The 16053-nt window shown below is 46.7% G+C and overlaps 1 protein-coding gene and 2 pseudogenes across 1 annotated transcript in view; 1 reads left to right on the plus strand and 2 right to left on the minus strand.

Moving 5' to 3' along the window:
* Window positions 1–16053, plus strand: part of THPO (thrombopoietin) — a 141594-nt gene that overhangs the window by 15261 nt on the left and 110280 nt on the right. The window lies entirely within an intron of this gene.
* On the minus strand, window positions 2659–2778 carry LOC134912339 (5S ribosomal RNA; annotated as a pseudogene).
* LOC134912340 (5S ribosomal RNA) lies at window positions 3103–3222 on the minus strand (annotated as a pseudogene).

Here is a 16053-nt window from a genome sequence, read left to right on the forward strand (position 1 = left end):
ATCTAGTTCATCTCAGATGTCAATGACATCTCACATAAGCCAAAATCTCACATAAGCCAAAATTGTAAGCACACATAGTCCATATCTCAAGAAAAGTTAGTCAAAATCTGTGCTATCTGGGCTTTGGGGAGTTCAAGGGAAATCGCAAGTGAAAATCGTGCATAGCAAGGATCTCACCGTGTGTACACACCCTAAGCCATATCTGCTGGCAAAGATTTCAAGGTTGAGCCATATTTGCTGCTATCAGGGCCGGCCCAAGCCTACATTTTTTGGTAAGCGAATATAGAATATTCCCCCCCCCCCCCCCATCCTTCCCAATACCCACACAAAAAAGCATAAAGTGCCTCGGGATGGCTATAAAACACTGGCCTGAGCTTATCTACATTTGTAAATATGAGGGGTAGACATGTTTAATAAACCAGCCAGCAGAGACATCATGTTAAAATTAATATTAGTCAATGTGGTGCCCTCCTTTTGGTATAATAAGCCAGCCAGCAGCAAGTACATCATGTTAAAAGTAATATTATTCAATATGGTGTCCTCCAGCTCCAGGAGTTCACCATATTGACTAATATTAATTTTATCATGATGTCCCTGCTGGCTGGCTAAATAAAAATGACTGTCTGTGACTGACTGTATACAGTGTGATTACTGGCTGTGTGTCAGCTGAGCCAGGCAATAGAGCTTAATAATACCTAACCTACTGGCTGCTGCTAAATCATGAAAATGAGAAAACTCAGACCGTTCCCATGAGTGCCAGAGGGTGAGCGGTAAGGCGGGCAGCAGGCCTGGCCACCCGCTCAATCATTCACATGTCCGCTCCTGGGCCAGCTCCATGCGGCAGCGGCATCCTGCCCCAGCCCAGTTTGTGCATATGTAATGAGCAGCATGACGTCATGACGCTCCGCCACTCATTATATATGAACAATCATGAGGCATTACACGGGAGGGGAGGGGGGAGGACAGGCGCGTCTGCAGCAGCAGCCCAGCACTGACTGTCACTGTCTGTCAATGACAGACTCCGTGAAGTCAGTAAAAATCGCGGTACGCGGCCGGAGCGCCCTCTATGTGCGGTGTCCTGTTGATGTTGCCTCCGGTATGTGTTGCGGGTCGTCGGGGGTGAGGAATCCCATTGTTGAGGTCCCCTTCTTCCTCTTGTTCCCCCGCCTCGTCTTCCCCCTCTTTGTCTGCCCCCTCCTCCTCGAGGATCGCATAAAAAAGAAGAAGAATTGGGATTTTGAGAATTGTTGGGTATGTCGCTCCTAGCGTTGGAGTGTCTCTCTGTAGTATAGTCCGGGGTGTCTTCCGCTCCGGATGTTTCGGCCTCTGATGATGAATATTGGCCCGTGTACCTAGGAGGGTCTTTTTTCCAAGATGATTTCTGCCATTTGAAAATTTTTCAAGACACGAAGTCTCTTTTGTCCCTTGCGTACTTGGTCTTCTTTCTATCTATGATTGTCTGTTCATAAGCTTGGAGTTCCAATTTATTTTTCTCAAAGCATCTTTGAAATTGAGAGTCCTTCTCCCAAATTTCTAATTTCTTGCCTAACTCCTCCAGATTACGCTCACACTCTTCCAGTACTAGATTATTGTGTTTGATAAGAACATTCATAAGTTCATTGGAACATTTCAAAAGAGTGTGTTCCCATTCCTTTTTGAGATTCTCACTGGCCAAGTCAAATGTTGGAAATACCCTTGGCCGGAGACCGCGTGGAGACATTTAGTTTTTGATGTAATTTTCTAGGGTGGTCAGATCCCAATTCGTTCTGATTTGTTTGCGTAATGCAAAGTTTAATTTTTGGAAGTCCTCTTCCCAGCTGATATGGGGTTCAGTATCTACCAGATTACTTGGAAAGATATCATCTAGATTATCCTTGTTTTTGCGTCTTGAACGAAGCTCTTGTTTTAAGCTGAAACTCATAGTCTAATATGGTTAAGAACTCCTAAAGACAAGTTGTGTTGTACGGGACAGGGTTTCCTAAGAGAAGGAAAGAACCTGTGCCTTGGTTATATAACTGTGAAGGTATCCCTTTGAGTGCTGAGTAACCAGCCTATGTAAAGTTTTGAAAGAAAAGGGTATTGGGAACCGCACAAGTACAATATTTAAACAGATATTAACCTCTGAAAAACTGAATTATTCCTGAATTGCTTCTCAATATAGCAAACATATGTAATTGGAAAAATTATAGTCCCTGTACATATTCTTGTTGCTTTCAGTGGTGCTCCCTTGAGTCAAAAGGTTATCAGAAAAACTAGCCAAACAGAGAAGTGTTTGGAAAGTAGACTCTTTTTTGGGAGCACTCTAATTCAGAGGTTTAAGGTTATAGCATCACTGGTAAAATCAATTTTAAGAGGTAATATTTAAGTTGGATTTAAGGATTACAAATATAAGAGTGAAATAGCCTCGCGAACATATGAACATAAAATGTTGATCATAAGTGATTACAGTATCACAATTTACTAATTGCCGGAAATTGATAGCTGTGGTACCAAAAGTAAGACAACATTACATATTATTTCTCATGTAGAATGTGACCATCATTTATTCTGCATATATCCATTATGGATCATTTGGGTCGCAGAGAATTAAATCATTGGTCATATTGAAAAGAGTACCTTGTGGCATTTGTCTAGGTGACGGTCTATTCGGGAGTCAATTTATTGCAGTACCAGGGTGTTCAGAGGTGGTCTCCCATCCTGTTACTAACCCGGCCTTTCACTGCTTAGCTTCCAAGGTCAGAAGAGATTGGGCATCTCCAGTGAGGTATGACCGCAATTATTGAACTCGCCTTTTTTAGTCACCTATCTGTTAGTAATATAATCACTGTATATCCACATTGGTAAATTTTGTAAAAATATAAGGCACAAATGTCATACAAAACTATGAGAAATAAATGCAAATAACCTGACTTAGTCACTAAGTGGCACGTCAGGCACACAGATGAAGGTACACAGATGAGTAGAAAAAATCACTGTGCGGAAAAATTATTCTAGACCACACTGCATCCACACATAGGACTTGTTTTTAACTTAGCTCATTTGTCATATGAGAGCGAGTACCTTGTAATATTTATATAGGTGACAGTCTATCTGGGAGCCAATTTATTGCAGTACCAGGGTGTTCAGAGGTGGTCTCCCATCCTGTTACTAACCCGGCCTTTCACTGCTTAGCTTCCAAGGTCAGAAGAGATTGGGCATCTCCAGTGAGGTATGACCGCAATTATTGAGCTCTCCTTTTTTGGTCACCTAAATGTTTATAATATAATCACAGTATGTCCATATGAACATATATGGCACCAATGCCCGACAACGTGTGAAAATAAAGGCAATCACCTGATCTGGTCACAAATTGACACGTCAGGCACAAAAATACAGGTACATAAATGAGTAAAAATTACTGGGCGGGAGAATTTTTCATAACCACACAGTATCCACAAACAGGACTTGCTTTTTACTCATGATAAGAACTTGGGAGACACCAATATAACCGCATCAGAAAAAAACATTATATAAGTGCTGAGTGCAATTACTCCACACAGTCTGCACACAGTGGTGTGTGTGCTACCATAATATTGAATAATTTATACCTTGGCACTAAAGTAGAAAAATGCAGAGATATATTGCTTGCACCCAAACATGTATTGCTGACAATGCACTGGTATACAGAAAACAGGAGGGGAGGAGGATTTGTGCTCGGTGCTATATTGAGCTTGCTATTGTTTGTAATAGCATTGTGGGTTTGACCCGGCACCGGCACTGTGCTCCTCTTAATTGTTTGAGACAGAAACAAAAGATGACCTTCTACTGTGAGAAAAATTATTCAAGGATTACTCCTGAACCTGTTTGGAAGGCAACAAAATTGCTGTTGATATGTTACAATTAATCCTCCTAAATGTATACAATGTTGCTGAAACATGCACACAGTTCTGTAGTAGGTACTAATAAACCAGTGTTGTTTGTTTGACGGTTGTATTAAATGAGTACAAGTTAATTTTGCGTGCACTTAGGTCTGTGTTAGAAGAAACATGAGAAATAATATGTAATGTTGTCTTACTTTTGGTACCACAGCTATCAATTTCCGGCAATTAGTAAATTGTGATACTGTGATCACTTATGATCAACATTTTACGTTCATATGTTCGCGAGGCTCTTTCACTCATATTGTACTCCTTAAATCCAACTTAAATATTACCTATTAAAATTGATTTTACCAGTGATGCTATAACCTTAAACCTCTGAATTAGAGTGCTCCCAAAAAAGAGTCTACTTTCCAAACACTTCTGTGTTTGGCTAGTTTTTCTGAATTATATTATATCTCGGTCCCAGTGAGCTTTCCACTTATAACCGTCCCACCTTTCTATCCACTTTTCATGGGTTTATTCCAAATATGCAGTGGTGGTTTATAAGCACAATTAATCTCATATGCAGCTTTTTCCAGATTTGTTGCCCTTTTTGGAGCAGTTAGTATTTCATTGTCATGCAGGCATGCATTATCACTTTAAAGCTGGTTAGTAACAATTATTCAGGGTACACCATGCAGTGCACCCAAAGTGGCACCTCTCCCAGCTGCTGTTGTAGCAAGCAGCCCTGCCTGGGATCTTACGCTGGTACGCAGAATCCTGATTAGTTCCCTTTAGCACTGAGGTATGGTAACATGTAAAAAACGTCGGCCGGCTCAGTAGAGAGACATATATATAGTGCCAAGTCTAATGCGAATACCTTTGTGTAGTGTCAAGTCTAATGTGCAGACACATATCTGGTGCCAAGGCCGGGGCCATTATAGAGTGATAATCCTCCCTGTGCTGAACGAGTAAGTACAGTAGTTGATTGCCCTGAGCATCCTTATGACGCTCCAGGCGGTTCTGCAGCACTTTCTAGGTTGCAGACACTATTCCAGGACTCCTGAAAGCCAAATGCAGGTTTCATAGAGAAGCGATGGTGCCACCTGATGGACCCTGCACCCTTGTACAGCTCGACCATCCCTAGTTATGTGCATGGCCAAAGGTAACATGCAGATTGTTAATAAGTGCCCAGTCTACTGTGCACTACTGTGTCTATCTGGACCCATATCCTAAGTAGACCACTATTTGGAGCCTATTAGGTATGTGCGCTTAAGGAACATCTTCACCCTTGCTGATCTTCTCTGCCATGTTTCTCTACTCTCAGACATCTGTCACCATTACTTCCGCCAGACTGCCTGAAATGGTCAGATGTAATAGAGGCGCTGGCCAGTACACTTTACAACTGCTTACCACTATCATTTAATTAGTTGCCCTGTTACTACTGTATCCACCAGAAGACAGTTCCTAGTGAACAAGTTGTACAGTGGACTACTGGCTGATTGAATTCCCCCCCTAGCAGAGGTGTAGCTAGGTGCCATGATGCCCGGAGAAAGGGTATGTTTCGGTGCACCCTCTCCTGTACTGAATTGGGTGCATGTTACATTTGAATAGAAAAAATATTTAAAATCCTAAATTGGTTACAGTGTCGGTTCTAGACCTTGTGGCTCTCAGGTCGAAAGTTTCCTTTGGGTACTTCCATGTGTAAAACCGAGTACAGTGCGCGCAGAATGCGTGCAACAAAAATATAGGAGTGTGGCTTCATGGAGAAGCGGCGTGGCCACAGAATAGTACCGGACAGGGCAGAGAGAGGTACTGCAGCAGCCAGGGCAGAGAGAGATGCTGCAGCAGCCAGGGCAGAGAGAGGTGCTGCAGCAGCCAGGACATAGAGAGGTGCTGCAGCAGCCAGGACATAGAGAGGTGCTGCAGCAGCCAGGACAGAGAGAGGTGCTGCAGCAGCCAGGACATAGAGAGGCGCTGCAGCAGCCAGGACAGAGAGAGGCGCTGCAGCAGCCAGGACATAGAGAGGTGCTGCAGCAGCCAGGACAGAGAGAGGTGCTGCAGCAGCCAGGACAGAGAGAGGTGCTGCAGCAGCCAGGACCGAGAGAGGTGCTGCAGCAGCCAGGACAGAGAGAGGTGCTGCAGCAGCCAGGACAGAGAGAGGTGCTACAGCAGCCAGGACATAGAGAGGTGCTGCAGCCAGGGGTGTATCTAGGGGTCTGAGCGACCCTGGCAAAATAAGGAACTGGCGCCCCCCCACCCAGGGACACAGAGGGGGGAGTTACAGATAGGCTGAGGTCAGGGACACTGAGGGAGAATTACCGGGAGGGTGCGGGTAGGAACAATGAGGTGGAGAGCTAACAGGGAGGCTGAGATCAGGGACACTTAGGGGCAATTACAGGAAGGGTGTGGGCAGGGACACTGAGGAGGAATTACAGGAGTGTGCGGGCAGGGACACTGAGGGGGAATTACGGGGAGGGTACAGGCAGGGATACGGAGGTGGAATTACAAGAGGGTGTGGGCAGGGACACTGAGGGGGGAGTCACAGGGAGGCTGAGGTCAGGGACACTAAGGGGGAATTACAGGGAGAGTTCGGGTAGGGAAAATGAGAGGCAGGGCCTACAGGGAGGCTGAGGTCAAGGACACTGAGGGGCAAATGCAGGGAGGGTGCGAGAAGGGACACAGAGGGAATTACAGGAGTGTGCGGGCAGGGACACTGAGGGGAGAGTCACAGGAAGGCTGAGGTCAGGAACACTGAGGGAGAATTAGAGAGGGTGTAGACAGGGACACTGAGGAGGAATTACGAGGAGGGTGCGGGCAGGGACACTGAGATGGAAATACAGGTAGGGTGCAAGCAGGGAGACTGAGGGGGAATTATAAGGAGTGTGCAGGCAGGGACACTGAGGGAGAATTACGGTTAGGGTGCGGGTAGGGACACAGAGGGGATTACAGGGAGGGTGAGGGCAGGGATACTGAGGGAGAATTATGGGAAGTGTGCGGGCAGAGACACTGAGAGGGAATTACAGGAGTGTATGGCCAGGGTCACTGAGGGGGCGGTTACAGGGATGGTGCGGGCAGGGACACTGAGTGGGAATTACAAGGAGGGTGCAGACAGGGACACAGAGGGGGTATATGCACACATACATATAGTTTAAAACTACTCTCTAGGTGTGATGGCACTACATGTCCCAGCAAATCCAGTTGACAAGGTGTGCTGGGACTTGTAGTCTCAACACAGCTGGACAGGCAGTCACTGGTCTAGATACCTCTCCATACAGAGCTCTTTGCAAGCTGTGATCCAGACTGCCAGGATAGACCATGCAGTGCAGCTATGGTACCGCAGAAAATGTACAGGTATGCTCATTCTGCACTGCTGACTGGTGCTGATTGTAGTGGCTGGTGTTTGGTGGCAGAACGCGTGGGACCAATGAGAAGGGGAGTTGATGAGGAAGAGGCGGTGCCTTGCCCCCTCTCCATACCTGGAAGTGCCCGCTCCCCGGCTATATTCACCATCATTGTGACTGTAGTCACAGGGGTTGTCAGAGTGCAATACGCTTCTGAGAGTCCGGCAGTGGATGAGCACTGGGATGTACTCAGTGAGTACTAGGTTATTCTACCTCCTGGTGCGGGTGGCACTGCCGGGCGGGCCCCCCCCCCCCCCTCTTCCTTGGCCGGCGCCCCAGGCAAGTGCCATCCTGGCCAATAGCAAGATACACCCCTGGCTGCAGCAGCAGAGAGTGGTGTAGCAGGGTAGAAGTAACCCTGCTGCACAGTTACAAGCAGACAGTGAGACTTTGGTGTGCCCTGTTCCCTACCCAGTCTCCATGTCCAATGCATTGTGTGCCCCTCTGCTGCTCCTCCTCCTGCTCTGCGGCTGCCAGTACAGTGGCCAGCAGTATAGTAGGCAGAGGGAGGAGGGGCAGACGGCGCACATTTTAACTTTTCCGGCACCTGGAACTCGCTCTCTACCGGAGCCACCCTCGCTACACCCCTGCCTATTCCTAGACTATGACATACAACATTTTCACTGGTGACACCGGAAACCTCCTTATACGGACATGTAGTAAAGTCATTAAGGCATGATGTACTCGGTCATGAAGCTGTTAATCAGGATGTGGAGCACAGAGGAAAACTGCTTGTTCCATGGCCTTATGCAGAGCAGACACTGGAGGTCAGTAAGAAGATAAACAGCTTCCTCATGTTAAAGAAAGAGATTAGAAAACATTTACCTTAAAAATGCACTTAAGTAAAATAAAAAGGTTCATGCAAAGGTGACATCCAACATGTGACACAAGATGTAAAATGTGAGCTGATAAAGGTGCTTATGGATGTTCTGCTTGGCAGCAGGACAAGAAGCTATCAGGTGGTAGCAGTGGCTATATTCAATCACAGGGAATCACAGCAATATATTTTTTGGAGGAACTGATTGCTCTCCATCCCTTTAGAGACCTCTGCACTGGTCTTTTGAGCCCATTTGCCATTTCAGCAATCGAACACATAAAACATATTTCTGAGCTGGTAAGAGAGCTAATCAGTAAGACTTCCTACTGTATAAGCACAGTCTGGAATCTACAGCTATCTGTTTTATTCACGTAGTATAGATATTATGGACCTAATTCTGAGTCTTACATAATGCAAAAAACAAGTCCGGATGCCCGCTATGAATGGATTCCAAATGAAATACAAAAAGACTGCTAATGCGACAATACGCATGTCCTAATGCATCCATGAGATCACACCGCATTACTTTTCAGAATGCAAGAGCAGCCAATATCTAGGGCACTTACAGGTAACCTACAGTGTGCACTACAGTATGTGCAGGAGATGCATCTGAATGGGGTGGCTAGATATATCATACATACAATATGAATAGACTAGTCACATCCATAGGGACTACAGGAATTTATCTTACAGTAGCGAAGCCGCACATCACACAGGGAGAGTGCAGAGACTGTACAGCGACACACCCAGTGCATTGTAGGCCCTGGGCAAAGCAATATACTGGGGCCTCTAAACACCCATTCATGGGAACCACTTATAACTTACTCCTCCTGTGGTCTCTCTACATGCTTTCATACAGTGAATGGCTGTCAGTACTCTGATTGGTGAATATCTCATTCTCCAGCTATCCATCAATCAGCCTGCTGACAGTCATTCACAGTCTGGCTGCAGGCTGGGAGGCAGGTACAGAATGCTGCTTCGCTGCTCTGATTGTGTGACCACCGCCCACCCCTGCTAAAAGACCTCTAGAATAGTGGGGCCCTGGACAGCTGCCCTGTGTGCTAATACGTTAAGATGCCCTGGGCACAGGGCCGTAACTAGGTGTGTGCAGGGGGGGCACCGCACATAGCGCTGCAGGGTAGGGGGTGCTGTTGGTGGCATTTGTCAATTATCTGTTTTAATTACTTTCACTTGCAGTTTCCCCCCTTTTTGAAGCCCAGCATCTCCTGACCACCACTGTCTCTTACCCTGACCCCTTCTGTCGCTAATACCATGGCAACATTTACTACAAATGTATGCTCACTACTAATATTCTCCAATCCTCACTGACTCTGGAAACTATACAATCACTTTCTGCAAAAAACATAGTAACATAGTAACATAGTATCTAAGGTTGAAAAAAGACAATTGTCCATCGAGTTCAACCTATTCGTGGTCTCCTATGCATGATTATTTTGTATAAAATTTTGACTGCAGTTGATGACTGCCGTTACGTTTTACCCCTCTTTTTTATAATAATCATAGTGCGTGACTATGCCCCGTAACCCTGGATATCCTTATCCATAAGGAATTTATCTAACCCATTCTTAAAGGTGTTGACTGAGTCAGCCATTACAACTCCCTCAGGCAGGGAATACCAAACACGTATCGTCCTTACCGTAAAAAAGCCTTTACGCCGTATTGTACGGAATATCCTCTCCTCTAACCTGAGCGAGTGCCCACGAGTTCTCTGTGTTGATCTAACCAAAAACAGGTCCTGCGTAAGATCTGTATATTGTCCCCTTATATATTTGTAAATGTTGATCATGTCCCCTCTTAATCTCCTCTTTTCCAGTGTAAACATGCCGAGTCTTGCAAGCCTTTCCTCGTATTCCAGCGTCTCCATACCCTTAATTAGTTTGGTCGCCCGCCTTTGAACCTTTTCTAGCTCCAGGATATCCTTTTTGTAGTAAGGTGCCAAGAATTGTACACCGTATTCAAGGTGTGGCCTCACAAGTGATTTATATAACAGGAGTATAAAACTCTCATCCCTAGCATCAATTCCCCGTTTTATGCATGCTAATATCTTATTAGCCTTCTTTGCTGCAGTCCTACTTTGGGTACTACTGCTTAGTTTGCTATCTATGAGGATACCTAAGTCCTTTTCCAGTACAGAATCCCCAAATTTTACCCCATTTAGTAGGTAGGTGTTATTTTTGTTCTTGTTTCCACAGTGCATTACCTTACACTTGTCTGTATTGAAGCGCATTCTCCATTTCGCTGCCCAAGCTTCTAATTTAACTAAGTCGTTCTGAAGCGACTCAGCATCCCCCTCCGCATTTATAACTTTACACAATTTGGTATCATCTGCAAAAATTGACACCATGCTCTCTAGACCTTCTGTTAGGTCGTTAATGAAAATATTGAACAATAGCGGTCCTAATACTGAGCCTTCTGATACTCAGAACTAGAAAGATGTTGTGAAGTGAGTCCAGAGCACCAGGACGTGACGCTGAAATAGGGAGGGAACGGGAATAGCCCCTAGCACCCTACCTCCGTTGTTTTACCCGTGTGGTCAGTTCACGCCTGAGTGACTATGGTTTCTTGGGCCCACGGCAGCCGCGTTTGAAGGGCGGATTAGGTCTGCCCAACTCCGATGCCCTCAGGTCTTAGAGTGAGACAAAGCGTGAACCGAGACAGGATAATAACAAGGGGACCTCTAACTAAAGCAAACAGAAGCTAGGGGCTACTAACTACCCTAAAACTAAACATATGTGCGGCACGCCGCCAAAGGAAAATAACAACAAAAGATATCACTGTCCACTCCCCCACACGGCACCGCCGAGTTCCGGGGAGGACAGTGAAAAGCGGAAACCTCCGCAAAAACCACCAATACAAAAAGTACCAAAAGGACTAAGCGGCCTAGGCTGCAACACGCGGCAGAAGCCGCTACTCACGAAACCGGGAGAGAACCCCAACAAACGAGAACCCCCAGATGACTGCAACAGGTTCACTTGAACAGGAAGGATTCCCAGGACCGGCTTCAGAACTCCAGGACTCAGGAGCACAGGGAGCAGGATCGACCAGATACAGCTGACCAGGAACAGACGTTACAAGGCAGGAACAGCATACAGGAAGCTATCACCGGCGCCTGTGCCAGGGAGTGAGGGAGAATATAACAGGGAGCCCTCCAATAGCTGCAGCGAAGCTTAATTAGTAATGTTGTGCAGCTGCCCTGCTGCACGACCAGAGCTAACAGGTGTATTGATTGATAGGAAGCAACGGGGAACGCGGTTCGTCTGTGGTGTCCCCGTTGCTAAGGGTCCGGCGGCTACGCGCGCACGGTGTCCCAGCGTTGCCAGGGACCCGGCGGCTCAGCGCGCACGGCGTCCTGGCGTTGCCAGGGACCCGGCGGCTCAGTGCGCACGGCGTCCTGGCGTTACTAGATGCCGGGCGGGCAGGAAGGGAGGTGCGGCGGCCGTGAGCGTCACTCGGAAGCAGACCGAGCGGCGCCGCGGACAGCGGCACCTAACAGTACCCCCCCCCCCCCTTGAGGAGGGGTTAAAGAACCCCTAAAGCCGGGTTTCTGAGGAAATTCCTGAAAGAATAATCTCTTAAGTTTAGGGGCATGTAGATCCTTATCCAGGACCCAAGACCTTTCTTCCGGGCCATAGCCTTTCCAGTGAACCAAAAAATAAAGCCGGCCCGAGAAACTTTGGAATCTAAAACCTTCTCCACCAAGAACTCTTGTTGCACCTGAACATCCACCGGAGGTTTACCCTGGGATTCCGAGGGAATCTCCTGGAAGAAAAATACTGCTTCAGAAGGGAACAGTGAAAAGTATTGCCAATTTTGAGTGATTTAGGCAAGCGTAGCCGAAAAGCAACTGGGTTGACCTTCTTAATGATAAGGAACGGTCCAATAAATTTGGGTCCCAATCTAGCCGAGGGTTGTCGGAGCTTGATGTTGCGGGTTGACAACCACACCTTATCTCCCACCTTAAAAGTGCATGGGCGTCGGAACCTATCAGAATTTTTTTTTTCTCGGAAGGCAGCCTTCTTAAGGGTAAGGTGTACCTTTTTCCAAATCATTCTGAGACGGGAAGTTAAGGTCAACGAGGAGACTGGAAAATGAGGGTAAAAAGAATTGGCTCTAGGATGAAAGCCCAAGACCGAAAAGAATGGGGACTCCTTGGTGGAAGAATGACAAGAGTTATTATAGGCAAACTCGGCCAAAGGAAGAAATTCAGACCAATCATTCTGAAGTTTGGCCGAATATAGCTGTAAATACTGTTTTAACGACTGATTAACACACTCAGTTTGTCCGTTAGACTGTGGATGGTACCCAGATGTTAAAGAGAGTTTCATATTTAATGAGGCACAAAAACGTTTCCAGAAACGGGCGATGAATTGCGGTCCCCGATCAGAGACAATATCCCTGGGTAAACCATGGAGCCTGAACACATGGCGGAGAAATAAAACTGCAAACCCTTGAGCAAAGGGTAATCGGGGGAGAGCAATGAAGTGGGCCATCTTACTAAAACGGTCTACTACCACCCAAATGACTCGAAATCCAGCTGAAAGAGGAAGGTCCACCACGAAATCCATGGATATATGTGACCATGGCCTGAGAGGAATGGCTAAAGGTATGAGTTGCCCGACCGGCAACGATCGAGATACCTTGTGCTGAGCACAAACCTGACAGGAACAGACAAATTCCCTTACATCTTTAGAAAGATTAGGCCACCACACTGAGCGAGAGATTAACTCCAAGGTCTTAGTGATACCCGGATGACCAGAAACCTTATTATCATGAAACTCAGCTAGAACAGTGCCTCTCAGAAATTCAGGGACGAAGAGACGATCTGCAGGAGTGACTTTGGGAGCCTGCTGCTGAAGCTGGACTAGCTGTGTAAATAAATCCTGTGTGAGGCCAGCCCGGATGACAGACGATGGAACTATGGGGGTAGTAGCCGGGTGGTTGTTGTGAACCGGAAGAAAACAACGTGACAGGGCATCGGCTTTTGTATTCTTGGAACCGGGCCTGAAGGTGATAATAAACCTGAAACGAGTAAAAAAACAACGCCCAACGTGCCTGTCGAGCATTAAGCCGTTTAGCTAACTCAATATACTGCAGGTTCTTGTGGTCAGTAAACACCGTAATGGTATGCCTAGCTCCTTCCAGCCAATGCCTCCACTCCTCGAAAGCCCATTTAACTGCCAACAATTCTCGATTACCAACATCATAGTTGGATTCTGCGGAGGAGAATTTCCTGGACATGAAGGCACATGGGTGTAATTCCTGAGACTCCGGGTCTTCCTGAGAAACGATAGCCCCCACTCCAACCTCTGAGGCATCTACCTCGACAATAAAGGGGAGCTCCGGGTTAGGGTGTCTGAGCACTGGAGCTGAGACAAAGGCCTGCTTTAAGGCCAGAAAGGCAGACTTGGCTTCAGGCGACCAATTGGAAGGGTCCGCTCCTTTTTTAGTCAATGCTACTATAGGAGCAACCAAATCAGAGAAGGTATGAATAAAACGCCTATAGTAATTTGCAAACCCTAAAAAGCGCTGAATTGCTTTTAAGTTCGTGGGTTGTGCCCAATTTAGGATGGCCTGGAGTTTTTTTGGTTCCATGAAAAACCCCTTTGGAGAAATAATATACCCCAGGAAGGACACTTCTGTGATGTGGAAATCACATTTCTCCAGTTTGGCGTATAAATGATTTTCCCGTAACTTCTGAAGGACCAGTCGCACATGGGTAATATGTTGTTCTAAAGACTCGGAGTAAATCAAAATGTCGTCTAAATAAACGACCACAAACTTTCCTAGAAAGTCGCGAAGGACGTCGTTAATGAGATCTTGAAATACAGCAGGAGCATTTGACAGCCCAAACGGCATCACCAGGTATTCATAATGTCCCGACTGTGTGCTGAAAGCCGTCTTCCACTCATCCCCAGATTTAATTCGGATGAGATTGTAAACCCCTCTAAGATCGATCTTGGAAAAGATAACGGCAGTCCGGAGCTGATCAAATAGTACTGAAATCAGTGGCAAGGGGTAGGTGTTTTTAACAGAGATTTTATTCAAAGCCCGAAAATCAATACATGGTCTGAGCGACCCATCTTTTTTCTCAACAAAAAAGAACCCTGCACTCAATGGAGATTTCGAGGGCCTAATGAAGCCTTTTTTTAGGCTCTCCTGTACATAATCATTCATTGCCGTAGTTTCCGGCCCAGACAGGGCATATAGTCTCCCCTTAGGTAAAGAGGCACCGGGAACTAAGTCAATAGCGCAGTCATAGGACCGATGAGGAGGCAGAATATCCGCATTACTCTTGGAGAAAACGTCGGCAAAGTCCTGATATTCCAAAGGAATAAGTTCTGGGGTGACTGCCGCAACCCGGACTGGACGGGAAATACATTCCTTAACACAAAAGGGACCCCATCGGGAAATCTCCCCAGACTGCCAATCTATGGTGGGATTATGAAAGGCAAGCCATGGGTGACCCAGAACTATGAGGACAGCCGGACAATGGGTAAGGTAAAATTCGATTTTCTCTGAATGTAGGGCCCCCACTGTCAGTTGTACTGGAGGTGTGCGGTGAGTGATTACCCCGTTAGAAAGCGGACCACCATCCAAGCCGTGCATGGTGATACGTTTATCCATAGGTATCTGTGGAACGCCCAAAGCCTGAGCCCAACCAAGATCCATGAAATTTCCCGCAGCTCCACTGTCGACGAAGGCCGACACCAACGAACTGAGGCTACCAAAGGAAATTTTCACAGGAACTAATAAGGAATCATTAGATGAGATTAACTGCAGACCCAAGTGAACCCCCTCACTATTCACTTGGTCAGAGTGTTTCCCTGCTTATTCAGGCAATTACGTGCGATATGTCCCTTGCCACCACAATACAAGCAAAGACCAGAATTTAGCCTTCTGGTTCTTTCCTCTGGGGACAGCCGGGAGAGACCCATTTGCATGGGCTCCTCGACGTCCTCAGGGAAAGTATACACACATGGACTAGGCCTGAAACTAGCTCCTCTTTCAGCCCTCCGCTCCCGGAGACGACGATCAATTTTAATAGCAAGCTCCATGAGTTTGTCTAGAGTCTCTGGAGCGGGGTACTGAAGGAGACTGTCTTTAATAACTTCAGACAAATTGAGGCGAAACTGACTGCGCAGGGCCGGGTCATTCCAGCCACAGTCGTTGGACCAACGGCGAAACTCGGTACAATACGCCTCTGCTGGATTTTTCCCTTGCTTAAGTGCACGCAGGTGGCTCTCAGCCAACGCTTCTCTATCAGGGTCATCATACAAAAGGCCTAAGAACTTAAAAAAGGCATCTACAGATAGCAAGGCAACATCATCGGCTTTTAGCCCAAAAGCCCAGGTTTGTGGATCGCCTTGTAGTAATGACATCACAATCCCGACCCGTTGAGACTCAGTACCAGAGGATCGGGGCCTTAAACGAAAATAAAGCTTACAAGCTTCCTTGAAATTAAAAAAATCCTTTCGGTTACCCGAAAAACGGTCAGGTAGATGCATCTTTGGTTCTGGAATCATACTCGGGGAGGCTCGCAAAAGATCTTCCTGCGATCTCACCCAAAGAGTAAGATCCTGAACCATCTGAGTTAGTTCCTGAATCTGGTTAGCCAAAAGCTGGCTGGGATTCGGTCCTAATACTGCTGGATTCATGAGGCCGAATTTCAAAGCCCACCAAATACAAATAACTTTTTTTTTTGTGTGTGTTTTTGGGCCGGTGATAATGTTACGTTCCTGATGCTCAGAACTAGAAAGATGTTGTGAAGTGAGTCCAGAGCACCAGGACGTGACGCTGAAATAGGGAGGGAACGGGAATAGCCCCTAGCACCCTACCTCCGTTGTTTTACCCATGTGGTCAGTTCACGCCTGAGTGACTATGGTTTCTTGGGCCCAAGGCAGCCGCGTTTGAAGGGCGGATTAGGTCTGCCCAACTCCGATGCCCCCAGGTCTTAGAGTGAGACAAAGCGTGA

The sequence above is a fragment of the Pseudophryne corroboree genome, chromosome 4 (assembly GCF_028390025.1).
Source record: "Pseudophryne corroboree isolate aPseCor3 chromosome 4, aPseCor3.hap2, whole genome shotgun sequence".
NCBI classification, from domain to species: Eukaryota; Metazoa; Chordata; class Amphibia; order Anura; family Myobatrachidae; genus Pseudophryne; species Pseudophryne corroboree.